The sequence below is a fragment of the Manis javanica genome, chromosome 13 (genome assembly GCF_040802235.1).
Source record: "Manis javanica isolate MJ-LG chromosome 13, MJ_LKY, whole genome shotgun sequence".
Taxonomy (NCBI): domain Eukaryota; kingdom Metazoa; phylum Chordata; class Mammalia; order Pholidota; family Manidae; genus Manis; species Manis javanica.
Window position 1 is genome coordinate 43,379,813 of NC_133168.1, and position 14,570 is coordinate 43,394,382.

At 39.8% G+C, this 14,570-nt stretch overlaps 1 long non-coding RNA gene across 2 annotated transcripts in view; it reads left to right on the forward strand.

Annotated features, from left to right (window-relative positions):
* The window catches only part of LOC118967499 (uncharacterized), a 114,827-nt gene that overhangs the window by 48,262 nt on the left and 51,995 nt on the right, over positions 1-14,570 (forward strand). The gene's annotated exons all lie outside the window — the stretch shown is intronic.

Genomic DNA, 14,570 nt, shown 5'->3' on the forward strand with positions numbered 1-14,570 from the left:
TTGTCTGTGAGTTAATCTTCACCCAGTGCTTTCTTCTGTTGTCTGCCCACTGTGGAAACTTCCCTTTGAAAGGATACTAATGGGTTTATGAGTTTAAAAACAGTTTTATAATACTTTATATGTTTAGGATTTGTATAGTTTGGGATAAATGCAAATTTGGACTCAATGCCCTAATGATGTTTTATGCTCAGTTTTAGGAAATATTATAAATGTCGGTTTCTAGCTATGATAATGCTTCTCAGTCAGCCTGAATAAATGATTTATCATCCCTACCTACTAATAGACCTGAAACTTCAATTTTTATTCCTACATTAATATTAAAAACTCATAGCATTTGTCAAATCCAGGTAACAAGTGGCACGAGTATCATGTCTATTTCACTGCTATTCGTTCCCTATTTATTTTGTTGTATTTGGTGGTACTTTTTTCTTGCCCAGACCTAGGCAACTGATAGTTTTAAAATATTTCCTTGCTCCTTTGTTTAAATATGCATTAATAGCAGGAATCATTGTGTGGATGGAGTGAATTCTCACATTTTCTGATAAACAGAATTACTTTGCTTATCTTATTCATCAATCTTTTAAAAACACGTTCTGTGATAGGCCCTGAGACTGATGAAACATTTCCCAGGCTGCAGCTCATACCAGTGAACAAGAAAATAAAAATAACCACAAAAATACAAGTCGTAGGTGTGATGACAGAGGATGGCAAAGTTTTCTATGTAGCAGGGCTGCCTGGATAACACTGAAGAGTACGACAGCACTGACTTCCTAGAAGTAAACCAATCAAGTTTTGAATTGAGAATAGTGATGCCATTTTCCAGGGAACAGAGAAATTGGAGAAAGTTTGAGATAGAAAATAAATAGGTTCCTTTTTGGGTGTGTTACACTTGAGGCTTTTCCTATGTTTTACTGTTCTTTTAAAATCATGTTTAATTTTAATTATTATTTCTTCCCAGTGGTACATATACATTATAAATAGTTTATTGGAAAGTAAGTAACATGCAGAGAAAAAAAATTAGTCACCTATAATCAGAACATGCAGGAATATTATATAAAAATATTATATAAAGGAATATTCTTTATAACTGTATCCTTACTTCCTGAGACTCCTTGTAATTTTACAAGCATGGCTAATCATAAGACTGTCCCATTAAATAATATTTCCCCTTAATTTTACAAGAAATAATTTGTGGGATTTACCCCCTCAAGATTCTGATCTAATAAATAAATTTGGTGTTAGGGCTTGAGAGTCTGTCTGTTTACATATCTATAGGTGGGTCTGATGTACAGTCAGTTGGGGCCATAACTTCTTGGAAGGTTTCATATTATAGTTTTAAAAATACATTACATGAATTTCCAGGAGCATTCTTTTTCTAAGTGGTCTTTTGGGTCAATGGCTCTCTGGGATACAGTCATTCAATTAGTATGTATATATTGCATCTCTGTGTGGCAAAGGATTCACAGGTGAGAAATACAAATAATGGTCATTGTATTCATGCAGCTTATGCATACACATGGTCACATATTGTGATAAAGACTATAATGAAAATGCATAGTATTGTGCAGAGAACAGAAAACTTACTGAAGAGCTTGAGTCAGAAAGTATTAGGGGCAAGTCTATCATCCACTTGTGATCAGAAAGTATCCACCCTTTTGCCTGGTCAGTTTCTTCCTCCACACCCTTGAGAATTTTGACTTCACAGACTGCTTCTCAGTGTTTCCATGGACAAACTGATAAAATGGAGAGATGATGACAAAATGAGAGAGGCAAGTGAAAAAAGGAGGAACTAAAACCTAAAAGCTCAATTGATTTACATAATAGAATGTGAGTGACGTAGGAAAGAGAGGGAGTGATCCACACAGGTGGAATGATAAGAGTTTTCCAATGTCTTTGAGCAAAGATCTGGAAGGCAGCCATAAGATGTGCAGAAAATAGATAAAATACAAAAGGAAACATGCATTATGTATTTGGATCCCCTTTCATATTTTCTGAGCCATGTGAATAATAAATTAGACTCCTTTAAATTAGATTTTCTTGGTTGAATATGCATCTTGAATATAACATTCTTAGATACAAAGTCTCTGACTCAAAAGAGTTATATTTTGAGGGGCTTATATAGTTAGACTTTTCTGGAATTCTGGACTTCATATAATCAGTTTACTTCTGATTAAAATAATCTTTCCTGCTAAGATCACATTTTCATTTGCTCAGCTGAATCTGGAAGAAATGGTGCAATGGGGCAGAGGTTAATTAAACTTGATCAATGATAGTCACTGAAATGTGTATGGTGATTTAAACAGACATTGTGAAAATGACTCTAAGGCCTGAAAATTGTTAGTTCTAGGAAAATGCACTGTTCAGGGCTAGATGTATTATCAGAAGGGTCACATCTGTGCAGTACTGGTAAGTTTACTAAATTTAATAAGACCAAAATGCTTCCTTCTAACATGAGGAGCTGAAAATTAATTTCATCCTTCCTGTATTCAGCCAACTTCCAAATATTGATATTCCTTGAGATATTTCAGTCCTTTTTGCACAGAGAGAGAAAGTTTATGTCTGATTTGATTGGGAGAATCTTAAATTTTTACTCAGATTTATAGGCCACTGCCAACTCAGTATTTGGCTCTGCTGTGCAATTCACAATTAATGTGGCTTCAGAATCACAGGACATTACTAACTTCAACAATATCCTGGAATCCTTTAAAAAAATCCTGTACCTAATTCTCTATATAAGAGTGTTACTTAGGCCTAGGGTGTGTCACATTATTGCTGGTGTAAGGACAGATAAACTTCAATTCAGAGAAATATCCGTATTTATATGTGACTTTGCAAGTAAGTACGTGGTCTCAGAGTTATTATTGGAATTGAAGGCAAAGAAATAGACATCACTGCCCACAGCAGGGCAATCAATGACTGCAACCTGGGTGTTAAATCCTTACCCTAGTCAGCAGCCTAAGGGACCATGCTCAGTTTCAACAGGCTGTCTGCTGAAAGACAGAAAAGAGACTTGAAGATTCATAAGTAGTTAAATCAAAATTGTGTCTGGACACTTCTCCATCAACAAAATAAGCACTGACTATACCAGTAGCACTAGGAGGTCCTTAAAAAACAAAATGAAGGGGCGGAGCCAGGATGGCGGCGTGAGTAGAGCAGTGGAAATCTCCTCCCAAAAACACATAGATCTATGAAAATATAACAAAGAAAAGTCTTCCTAAAATAGAGACCAGAGGACACAGGACAACATCCAGACCACATTCACACCTGCAAGAACCCAGCGCCTTGGGAAGGGGGTAAGATACAAGCCCCGGCCTGGCGGGACCCGAGTGCCCCTCCCCCTGGCTTCCGGCAGGTGGAAAAAAACCAGAGCGGTTTTTTTTTTTTTTGCGAGTGCTTTTTGGAAGCCTTAAAGGGACAGGGACCCCAGTGCTAGGGAGGCAGGGCAGTGGGACCTATGGGCGGGTGCCTGAGAAAGGCGCCTGAGGACGGAGGAAATTGAGCATTTTTCACCTTTTTTTTTCTCTTTCTGGGGAGTGCTTTTTGGAAGCCTTAAAGGGACAGGGACCCCGGTGCTAGGGAGGCAGAGCAGCAGGACCGGTGAGCGGGTGCCTGGGACCGGCGCCTGAGGACAAAGAATATCGAGTGTTTTTCCCTGCGGTACCGGTGGGCGGGGGCCTGAGACCGGCGCCTGAGGATGGAGGAAATCGCATGTTTTTCTCCTTTTTTTTTTCTCTTTTTGGCGATTGCTTTTTGGAAGCCTTAAAGGGACAGGGACCCCAATACCAGCAAAACAGGGCAGCAAGACTGGTGAGCAGGTGCCTGAGACCGGCGCCTGGGGACAAAGAATATCGCACATTTTTTTCAATACTAGGGAGGCAGGGTGGCGGGACCAGTGGACGGGGGCCTGGGGCCGACGCCTGAGGACAAAGAAAATCTCGCATTTTTCCCTTTTTTTTTTTTTTTTGGCGAGAGCTTTTTGGAAGCCTTGGAGGGATGGAGACCCCAATACCAGAGAGGCAGGGCAGCAAGACTGGTGGGCGGGTGCCTGGGACCGGTGCCTGAGGACAAAGAAAATCACGTGATTCTCCCGTTTTTTTCTTTTTGGCAAGTGCTTTTTGGAGGCCTTAGAGGGACAGGGACCCCAGTGCCAGGGAGGCAGGGCGGCAGGGCAGCAGGGCTGGTCAGCAGGTGCCTGGGACGGGTGCCTGGGGATGGAGAGGGTCGCGCGTTTCTCCCTTTTTTTTTGGCGAGTGTTTTTTGGAGGCCTTGGAGGTACGGGGACCTCAGTGATAAGGAGGCAGGGTGGCAGGACCGGTGGGCGGGTGCTTTTTGGAAGCCTTGAAGGGACATGGACCCTGGTGCTAGGGAGGCAGGGCAGCAGGACCAGTGAGCGGGTGCCTGGGACTGGCACCTGAGGACAAAAAAAATCGCGTGTTTTTCCTTTTTTTTTTTTTTTTCTGTTTCCTATCTCATTGTTGCTGTTGTTGTTTTGGTTTGGAGAGTGATTTTTGGAAGTCTTAAAGGGGCAGGACAGGACACTTAACCGAGAGGCAGGGAATCTGGGGGTCTCTGGGCACTCTAGCTCCCTGGGCAGCAGGGAGCACAGAAGCCCCTTACAGAGATAAATAGCCTCCCGGCTGCTCCCCCTCCAACGGGGCTCCAGCATTCTGGAGGAGCAGCCCCAGCCAGGCCATGCCCACAGCAACAGCGGAGATAAACTCCATAGCAAACGTGCAGGTAGCAGAAGCCCTGTCTGCGCACAGCTGACAAGCATAAGCCACTAGAGGTCGCTATTCTCCCAGGAGAGGAAGGCCACAAACCAAAAAGAAGGGAAGCTCTTTCAGCGGTCACTCGTACCAACTCTGCAAACTATCTCTATTACCATGAAAAGGCAAAACTACAGGCAGACAAAGATCACAGAGACAACACCTGAGAAGGAGACAGACCTAACCAGTCCTCCTGAAAAATGATTCAAAATAAAAATCATGAACATGCTGACAGAGATGCAGAGAAAAATGCAAGAGCAATGGGATGAGATGCAGAGAAAAATGCAAGAGGAATGGGATGAAGTCCAGAGGGAGATCACAGATGTCAGAAAAGAGAACACAGAAGTGAAACAAACCCTGGAAGGATTTCTAAGAGGAATGGATAAGATGCAAGAGGCCATTGAAGGAATAGAAGCCAGAGAACAGGAATGTATAGAAGCTGACATACAGAGAGACAAAAGGATCTCCAGGAATGAAACAAAACTAAGAGAACTATGTGACCAATCCAAAAGGAATAATATTCATATTACAGTGGTACCAGAAGAAGAAGAAAGACGAAAAGGGATAGAAAGTCTCTTTGAAGAAATAATTGCTGAAAACTTTCCCAAACTGGGGGAGGAAATAATCGAACAGAGCACGGAAATACACAGAACCCCCAACAGAAAGGATCCCAGGAGGACAACACCAAGACACATAGTAATTAAAATGGCAAGTATCAAGGACAAGGAAAGAGTTGTAAAGGCAGCTAGAGAGAAAAAGGTCACCTATAAAGGAAAACCCATCAGGCTAACATCAGACTTCTTGACAGAAACCCTACAGGCCAGAAGAGAATGGCATGATATATTTAGTGCAATGAAACAGAAAGGCCTTGAACCAAAGATACTGTATCCAGCACGACTATCATTTAAATATGATGGCGGGATTAAACAATTCTCAGACAAGCAAAAGCTGAGGGAATTTGCTTCCCACAAACCACCTCTACAGGGCATCCTACAGGGACTGCTCTAGATGGGAGCACTCCTAAAAAGAGCATGGAACAAAACACACAACATATGAAGAATGGAAGAGGAGGAAAAAGAACGGAGAGAAGAAAAGAATCTCCAGACAGTATATATAACAGCTCAATAAGCGAGCTAAGTTAGGCAGTAAGATACTAAAGAAGCTAACCTTGAACCTTTGGTAACCACAAATCTAAAGCCTGCAATGGCAATAAGTACATATTTCTCAATAGTCACCCTAAATGTAAATGGACTGAATGCACCAATCAAAAGACACAGAGCAATAGAATGGATAAAAAAGCAAGACCCATCTATATGCTGCTTACAAGAAACTCACCTTAAACCCAAAGACAAGCACAGACTAAAAGTCAAGGGATGGAAAAACATATTTCAGGCAAACAACAGTGAGAAGAAAGCAGGGGTTGCAGTACTAATATCAGACAAAATAGACTTCAAAACAAAGAAAGTAACAAGAGATAAAGAAGGACACTACATAATGATAAAGGGCTCAGTCCAACAAGAGGATATAACCATTCTAAATATATATGCACCCAACACAGGAGCACCAGCATATGTGAAACAAATACTAACAGAACTAAAGGGGGAAATAGACTGCAATGCATTCATTTTAGGAGACGTCAACACACCACTCACCCCAAAGGATAGATCCACCGGGCAGAAAATAAGTAAGGACACACAGGCACTGAACAACACTCTAAAACAGATGGACCTAATAGACATCTATAGAACTCTACATCCAAAAGCAACAGAATATACATTCTTCTCAAGTGCACATGGAGCATTCTCCAGAATAGACCACATACTAGCTCACAAAAAGAGCCTCAGTAAATTCCAAAAGATTGAAATTCTACCAACCAATTTTTCAGACCACAAAGGTATAAAACTAGAAATAAATTCTACAAAGAAAACAAAAAGGCTCACAAACACATGGAGGCTTAACAACATGCTCCTAAATAATCAATGGATCAATGAACAAATCAAAATAGAGATCAAGGAATATATAGAAACAAATGACAACAACAAAACAAAGCCCCAACTTCTGTGGGATGCAGAGAAAGCAGTCTTAAGAGGAAAGTATATAGCAATCAAGGCATACTTGAAGAAGGAAGAACAATCCCAAATGAATAGTCTAACATCACAATTATTGAAACTGGAAAAAGAAGAACAAATGAGGCCTAAAGTCAGCAGAAGGAGGGACATAATAAAGATCAGAGAAGAAATAAACAAAATTGAGAAGAATAAAACAACAGCAAAAATCAATGAAACCAAGAGCTGGTTCTTTGAGAAAATAAACAAAATAGATAAGCCTCTAGCCAAACTTATTAAGAGAAAAAGAGAATCAACACAAATCAACATAATCAGAAATGAGAATGGAAAAATCGCAACAGACTCCACAGAAATACAAAGAATTATTAAAGACTACTATGAAAACCTATATGCCAACAAGCTGGAAAACCTAGAAGAAATGGACAACTTCCTAGAAAAATACAACCTCCCAAGACTGACCAAGGAAGAAACACAAAAGTTAAACAAACCAATAACAAGCAAAGAAATTGAAAAGGTAATCAAAAAACTGCCCAAGAATAAAACCCTGGGGCCAGACGGATTTACCTCGGAATTTTATCAGACACACAGAGAAGACATAATACCCATTCTCCTTAAAGTGTTCAAAAAATAGAAGAAGAGGGAATACTCCCAAACTCATTCTATGAAGCCAACATCACCCTAATACCAAAACCAGGAAAAGACCCCACCAAAAAAGAAAATTACAGACCAATATCCCTGATGAATGTAGATGCAAAAATACTCAATAAAATATTAGCAAACAGAATTCAACAGTATATCAAAAGGATCATACACCATGACCAAGTGGGATTCATCCCAGGGATGCAAGGATGGTACAACATTCGAAAATCCATCAACATCATCCACCACATCAACAAAAAGAAAGACAAAAACCACACAATCATCTCCATAGATGCTGAAAAAGCATTTGACAAAATTCAACATCCATTCATGATAAAAACTCTCAGCAAAATGGGAATAGAGGGCAAGTACCTCAACATAATAAAGGCCATATATGATAAACCCACGGCTAGCATTATACTGAACAGCGAGAAGCTGAAAGCATTTCCTCTGAGATCGGGAACTAGACAGGGATGCCCACTCTCCACACTGTTATTTATCATAGTACTGGAGGTCCTAGCCATGGCAATCAGACAAAACAAAGAAATATAAGGAATCCAGATTGGTAAACTGTCACTATTTGCAGATAATATGATACTGTACATGAAAAACCCTAAAGACTCCACTCCAAAACTACTAGAACTGATATTGGAATACAGCAAAGTTGCAGGATACAAAATTAACACACATAAATCTGTAGCTTTCCTATACACTAACAATGAACCAGTAGAAAGAGAAATCAGGAAAACAATTCCATTCACCATTGCATCAAAATGAATAAAATACCTAGGAATAAACCTAACCAAAGAAGTGAAAGACTTATACTCTGAAAACTACAAGTCACTCTTAAGAGAAATTAAAGGGGACACTAATAAATGGAAACTCATCCCATGCTCATGGCTAGGAAGAATTAATATCATCAAAATGGCTATCCTGCCCAAAGCAATATAGAGATTTGATGCAATCCCTCTCAAATTACCAGCAACATTCATCAATGAATTGGAACAAAGAAATCAAAAATTCATATGGAAACACCAAAGACCCCGAATAGCCAAAGCAATCCTGAAAAAGAAGAATAAAGTAGGGGGGATCTCACTCCCCAACTTCAAGCTCTATTAGAAAGCCATAGTAATCAAGACAATTTGGTACTGGCACAAGAACACAGCCACAGACCAGTGGAACAGATTAGAGACCCCAGACATTAACCCAAACATATATGGTCAATTAATATTTGATAAAGGAGCCATGGACATACAATGGCAAAATGACAGTCTCTTCAACAGATGGTGCTGGCAAAACTGGACAGCTACATGTAGGAGAATGAAACTGGACCATTGTCTAACCCCATATACAAAGGTAAACTCAAAATGGATCAAAGACCTGAATGTAAGTCATGAAACCATTAAACTCTTGGAAAAAAACATAGGCAAAAACCTCTTAGACATAAACATGAATGACCTCTTCTTGAACATATCTCCCCTGGCAAGGAAAACAACAGCAAAAATGAGCAAGTGGCATTAAGCTGAAAAGCTTCTGTACAGCTAAAGTCACCATCAATAGAACAAAAAGGAACCCTACAGTATGGGAGAATATATTTGAAAATGACAGATCCAATAAAGGCTTGACGTCCAGTATATATAAAGAGCTCACACGCCTCAACAAACAAAAAACAAATAACCCTATTAAAAAATGGGCAGAGGAACTGAATAGACAGTTCTCTAAAAAAGAAATACAGATGGCCAACAGACACATGAAAAGATTCTCCACATTGCTAATTATCAGAGAAATGCAGATTAAAACTACAATGAGGTATCACCTCACACCAGTAAGGATAGCTGCCATCCAAAAGACAAACAACAACAAATGTTGGCGAGGTTGTGGAGAAAGGGGAACCCTCCTACACTGCTGGTGGGAATGTAAATTAGTTCAACCATTGTGGAAATCAGTATGGAGGTTCATCAAAACGCTCAAAACAGACCTACCATTTGACCCAGGAATTCCACTCCTAGGAATTTACCCTAAGAACGCAGCAATCAAGTTTGAGAAAGACAGATGCACCCCTATGTTTATCGCAGCACTATTTACAATAGCCAAGAATTGGAAGCAACCTAAATGTCCATCGGTAGATGAATGGATAAAGAAGATGTGTTACATATACACAATGGAATACTACTCAGCCATAAGAAGTGGAACAATCCAACTATTTGCAGCAACATGGATGGAGCTGGAGAGTATTATGCTCAGTGAAATAAGCCAAGCGGAGAAAGAGAAATACCAAATGATTTCACTCATGTGAGGAGTATAGGAACAAAGGAAAAACTGAAGGAACAAAACAGCAGCGGAATTACAGAACCCAAAAATGGACTAACAGAAAATCAAGTCCTAGCTTGGATACCCAGAAAATGAACTAAGATAAGTTATGAGGAGAAGCTTCCAGCATCAGCACTCTCTGGAGGACTTGTGCCAGGGGATGATCATCAAAAAGCCTCCACAGGTATCCGGACGATGTTGCGGTTGTGGCTGCATCCAGCCCACCGTCTCCTGGACTTGCCATAGGAATGAGGAGGGAGATGTCTAGGCTGGCATGTGCATACAGTGAGACAATGAATTTGACCAGATCTGTACTGTTGGAACTCAACCAGGAGTTGGGAGGGGTGCAAGGTGTAGCACTCCAAAATCTTATGACTACAGACTATCTATGGTTAAAATAACATATGGAATGTGAACAGATCCCAGAAATGGGCTGCTTTAATTTGTCTGATTTCTCTCAGACTTTTCAAGTACAGTTGGACAATATCCATCATATCATAGACAAATTTTCACAAATGCCTAGGGTGCCTAAATGGTTTTCTTGGCTTCACTGGAGATGGATGGTAATTATAGATTTGCTTTGTTTATGTCACCGTATTCCTATTATGTTAATATGTGTGTGCAAATTAGTTAGTAGTTTAAAACCTATACATACTTAAGGTACTCTACAAAAAGATATGTCAAAGAAATAATCAATCCTCCCATGTTTCCTTCCATATGCTACATCTGTAGCTTTTCTTCTTTCTTCCTAATTACAACCCTTAAATAGAATTCGTGCCTCATATCGAATTTACCGAGTATCATAATTCCTCCAGGTGGTAAAGATACCTCGAGACAAGTGCTGGGCATAGAAGCCACAGGGCATAAATCTGCAAAGAAGTAAAAAGTTAACCTTTTCAAACAATATGGCTTCTCTCTCACTTACCAACTTTACATTTCCCTGTATGGCCCCGGAAGATGACTGGTTAGCCAGAGACGGGTAAGATTCCTCAAGGGAGGAACAACCTAAGACAGGCACAGTCACAGGGGGGCCTTCAGGTGAGAATTTGGGGATCAACAGAGGTGAGGCCCAGAACCTCACCCCCCCTGCTTTGAGAGAAATCTTCTGCATCCGTGGATGTTTTGCTGCCCTTGTCTAGCCTGGATTAATGCTTAGTCCATAGGCACATACCTGATCATCTGATCATCTACATTTGCCCTCTTACAACACTAAACTATGTTTTCTACCTTTATCTTGCATCTACCTACCACTTCAGCATTTTATTAAAAATAAAAATAATAATAATAATAAAGGGAGAAATGTGGGATCAACATATAAATCAAGTACAAAAATCAAAGGAATATTCATATTTGACCTGATTGTTTATAGGTCATAATGCGTGATCAAAACCGAAAGTTTCTGTGATGACTGCCCTTGTACTGTTCACCATGTAAGAATTTATTCACTATGTAAGAATTCGTTCACCATGTAAGAACTTGTTCGTTATGCTTCAGAAGATTGGAGACTGATGAGAATTAGACTTGAGATGGATTAATGATTGTACATTGAGCATTGACCCCCCTATACTGAATTTTATTGTTGTTAACAACCATTTGATCAATAAATATGAGAGATGCCCTCTCAAAAAAAAAAATGAAGATTTTCAGGGTTTAGGAATATGAGGTGGTATTATCAGCTGTTGAGTAATAGGATCCCTTCATAACGTGTAGGCCTCAGATGGACTCAGAAAGCAGCAATCAACTCATGACTTCCCCTTAATGATCCCAGTTAGGTGACAGGTGATCTCTTAGTTGGAGGAGAGCCAGGTTGGAAACATGACTAGAGACTTCTCTGCAAAATCTCTCCCCAGTGGCGCAGGGTAGGTGTGGGGCTGCCAAAAAGTAACTTTACCAGAGAGAGTAAAAGAGGGCTGTACAAGGAGCTGGAGACGACCTAGTGCTTCTTTTAGGTGTGGTAAAGGCGGTGGTGACTGATACTACTCGTTTTGTCTTGAAAGGGGAAAGGGGGCAGCCTTGAGTGGGGACGTATTTGTTCCCAGAAAAATTTTCCCTCTCTCTGTATAAGCCAAAGTGGATCTGAACTCTGATTACTCCATTTATTCTCCCTCCCTCCCTTCCCGCTTCTGAGTATGACAATGTTTGCTACTTTAGCTAGATTCCTTGGTTCTTATAAAGTCGCAAATTGAAAAAAAAAAGGTGTAGAAAAGGGTTCATAAATTTAAAGAGTACAGAAAATTGAGAATGATTTCAGGGTAGAGGTTGAAATGATCTACATGATAAAATTCTAAGGAAGAGAAAAGTAATTAGGAGAAAAAGAGGAAGTCAGGCCAACCAGTGGGAACCCAGAGAACTCTTTTCTGATGAATATGGTGGTGGAGTAACTGAAGGATCTGCGGGCAATAGTTGGGGAAGAAAGAGAGTATCATCTAATTGTGGCAAGTCACATTTTCTGAAAATGTTTACAAATTGTCACTTCTCACGTACTTTTCTAAATGGTGAACTTGACATTTCCCCACTAAGAGGGGGAACAAATGGACTCCTCTGGAACTTGAACAGGCTATGACTGCTGTCTGACTATTAGAGTACAATGGGAGGGATGCCCAGTCATGTCTGAGCCTCCGTCAGGAAAGACTAGGCAGCGTCCACCTGTTTCTTTTCGAACAGCTGCTCAGAACCCAACTGCTCTGTCAGTACATGGCTGTTGAATTATGAGAAGTACACAGAGAGGTAGCAACTTGGTGCCCCTGTCAGCAATCTCAGCTAGGCCCAGACTTCAAGTCATTCCAACCCAGGGATCAGATATGAGAATAAAGAAGCTTCTAGTCCAAAGCCAGCCGAGGACAAAGTCACTGGAGCAGACAAAAGATAGTTCAGCCCATCTGAATTCCTAACCCATGAACATGTGAGCATAATAAAATGAGTGTTTTTTTATGCCATGGATCTTGAGATGCTTTATTATGCAATAATAGATAACAGGAACAGTAATGCTGTACATTTGTATTCCTCTAATGATCTTGATGAGATTTAGTAAAAATGGAATTATTCTTTAATTACATTTGGCTGTGTAACAGGGCTTATTGAAAGTTTTGTAGCTTGGAGGCTGAACCACACAGACTGGATATTAACATAGTGAACTTGATTTTTAGTTCATTTCAGCAAACATTTAAAAAGATAAGCATGGAAGGGCACTCTCCAAGCACTCCAAACTTGGTATTATCATCTGCATAAAGTGCAAGACTCTAACCAAGGAATGTTAATCACATAATCGTTCTTAAAGGGCCACCTTTCAGCTTTAAAAAAATTAATTTATAGGAAAAAAATGCTTTATAATGATAAAGATGTCCTTCTGATGGAAACTCTTTATCAAATCCTGTGGCATAATATTGGTGCAAGAATCATAGTAAACATGTCTCAAAAAACTTTAACAACTTTGGACCTCATTATGCATGGCAATGTAATTTGCAAAAATTCAAGTTAATATATCAAGCAGCCCCTGCATTTAAATGTGAGTGCTCAGCTTTTATTGAAATATATTTGTGACATTGTAGTATATTAGTTCCTTGATTTTTACCAGCACATGCGTTTTCTTCCACAAATTGCTGTTCATATCTTTTAGCAGTTGGTCTGCTGTTACCCAGTAAGCCTTCAGAGGAAGGCCTTCATTGTCTGCTGTAAGAAGGTTGTCATCTGTGTCTAATGGAACTGTGACTGAGGAAGTTTCTACAGATCATAAGCCTAAATTGGACTTTATTCTTCCAGAAACTCAGAGGGCCCTTAACACGTCACAGTGAATTCTGAAAGTCTTGCTAAACCCCAGGGACTCATAAATAAAAATTTCCAGTAGTATGCTCAAAGAATAAATGGTGTATTACTACATTTTAATATATCCCAATAGGCATGTCAAGAACTAAATATGAAATCTCTCTATTTTGCTCGAGAACATCAAGACGAATCAGCAACCAGTCTTATTTGACCTTGGAGCTTGTTTAAGAAAGTTCTCTCTTCAAATGAAAACACATATATTATCTAGATGTCAAAGTCAAATAAATTTCCTATGGAATATAAGCTTCTTTCAGATCAGAGTCAGAAAAGCAAAAAACTCTTTTGTCAAGCAAATTTAGTTATTTCCTTCAAAGTTTGTGTATAGCAAGATAAAACAACTCTTTGAAAGCAGGATTCGTGCCATTGCTTTAATGTAACTCAAAATCTTGCCCCTCCTCGACACATAGTAGGCATCAGATGATTTTTACCTTGAAATAAACTGAATTTCACATAGAACTAAATCCTGAGGTCCACACATATCCCAATATAACAACATATTAACTAATACAGGAGCCAAGATGGCCCCCTGCTCAATAAAAGAAAAAAGAATAAATCCCTCTTCCACAGGAACTTGTCAAACTATAAACACCTGGCTAAGTGCCCTTCAGTTTGCAGATAGTAATCTACTTACACTGGAGTGAGAATCTGGAAGAGTCCTAAAATCTCACTGTTTATATAACTAAGCCGGAGAAGAGAAAGGAGAGCTTTTCAGGCTCACAGAAACCTGTTTCAGACCAGCCTGATATAAGTATGGCCCAACAGAAAGTCATGAGAGTGACACTGAAAACTCTGGAAAATGGGACTAACCAGAGGAATACCCAGGGTCACCTATGCATTCATTTATTCACAAATATTTCTTGAACACTTACTATGTCTCTGTGTTGTATGTACTGGGTAGAATGAATTGTGTTGGAGACATGGGCCTCTTCTTTATGAGCTTGAAATCACAATCATGGTCTAGTGGGGC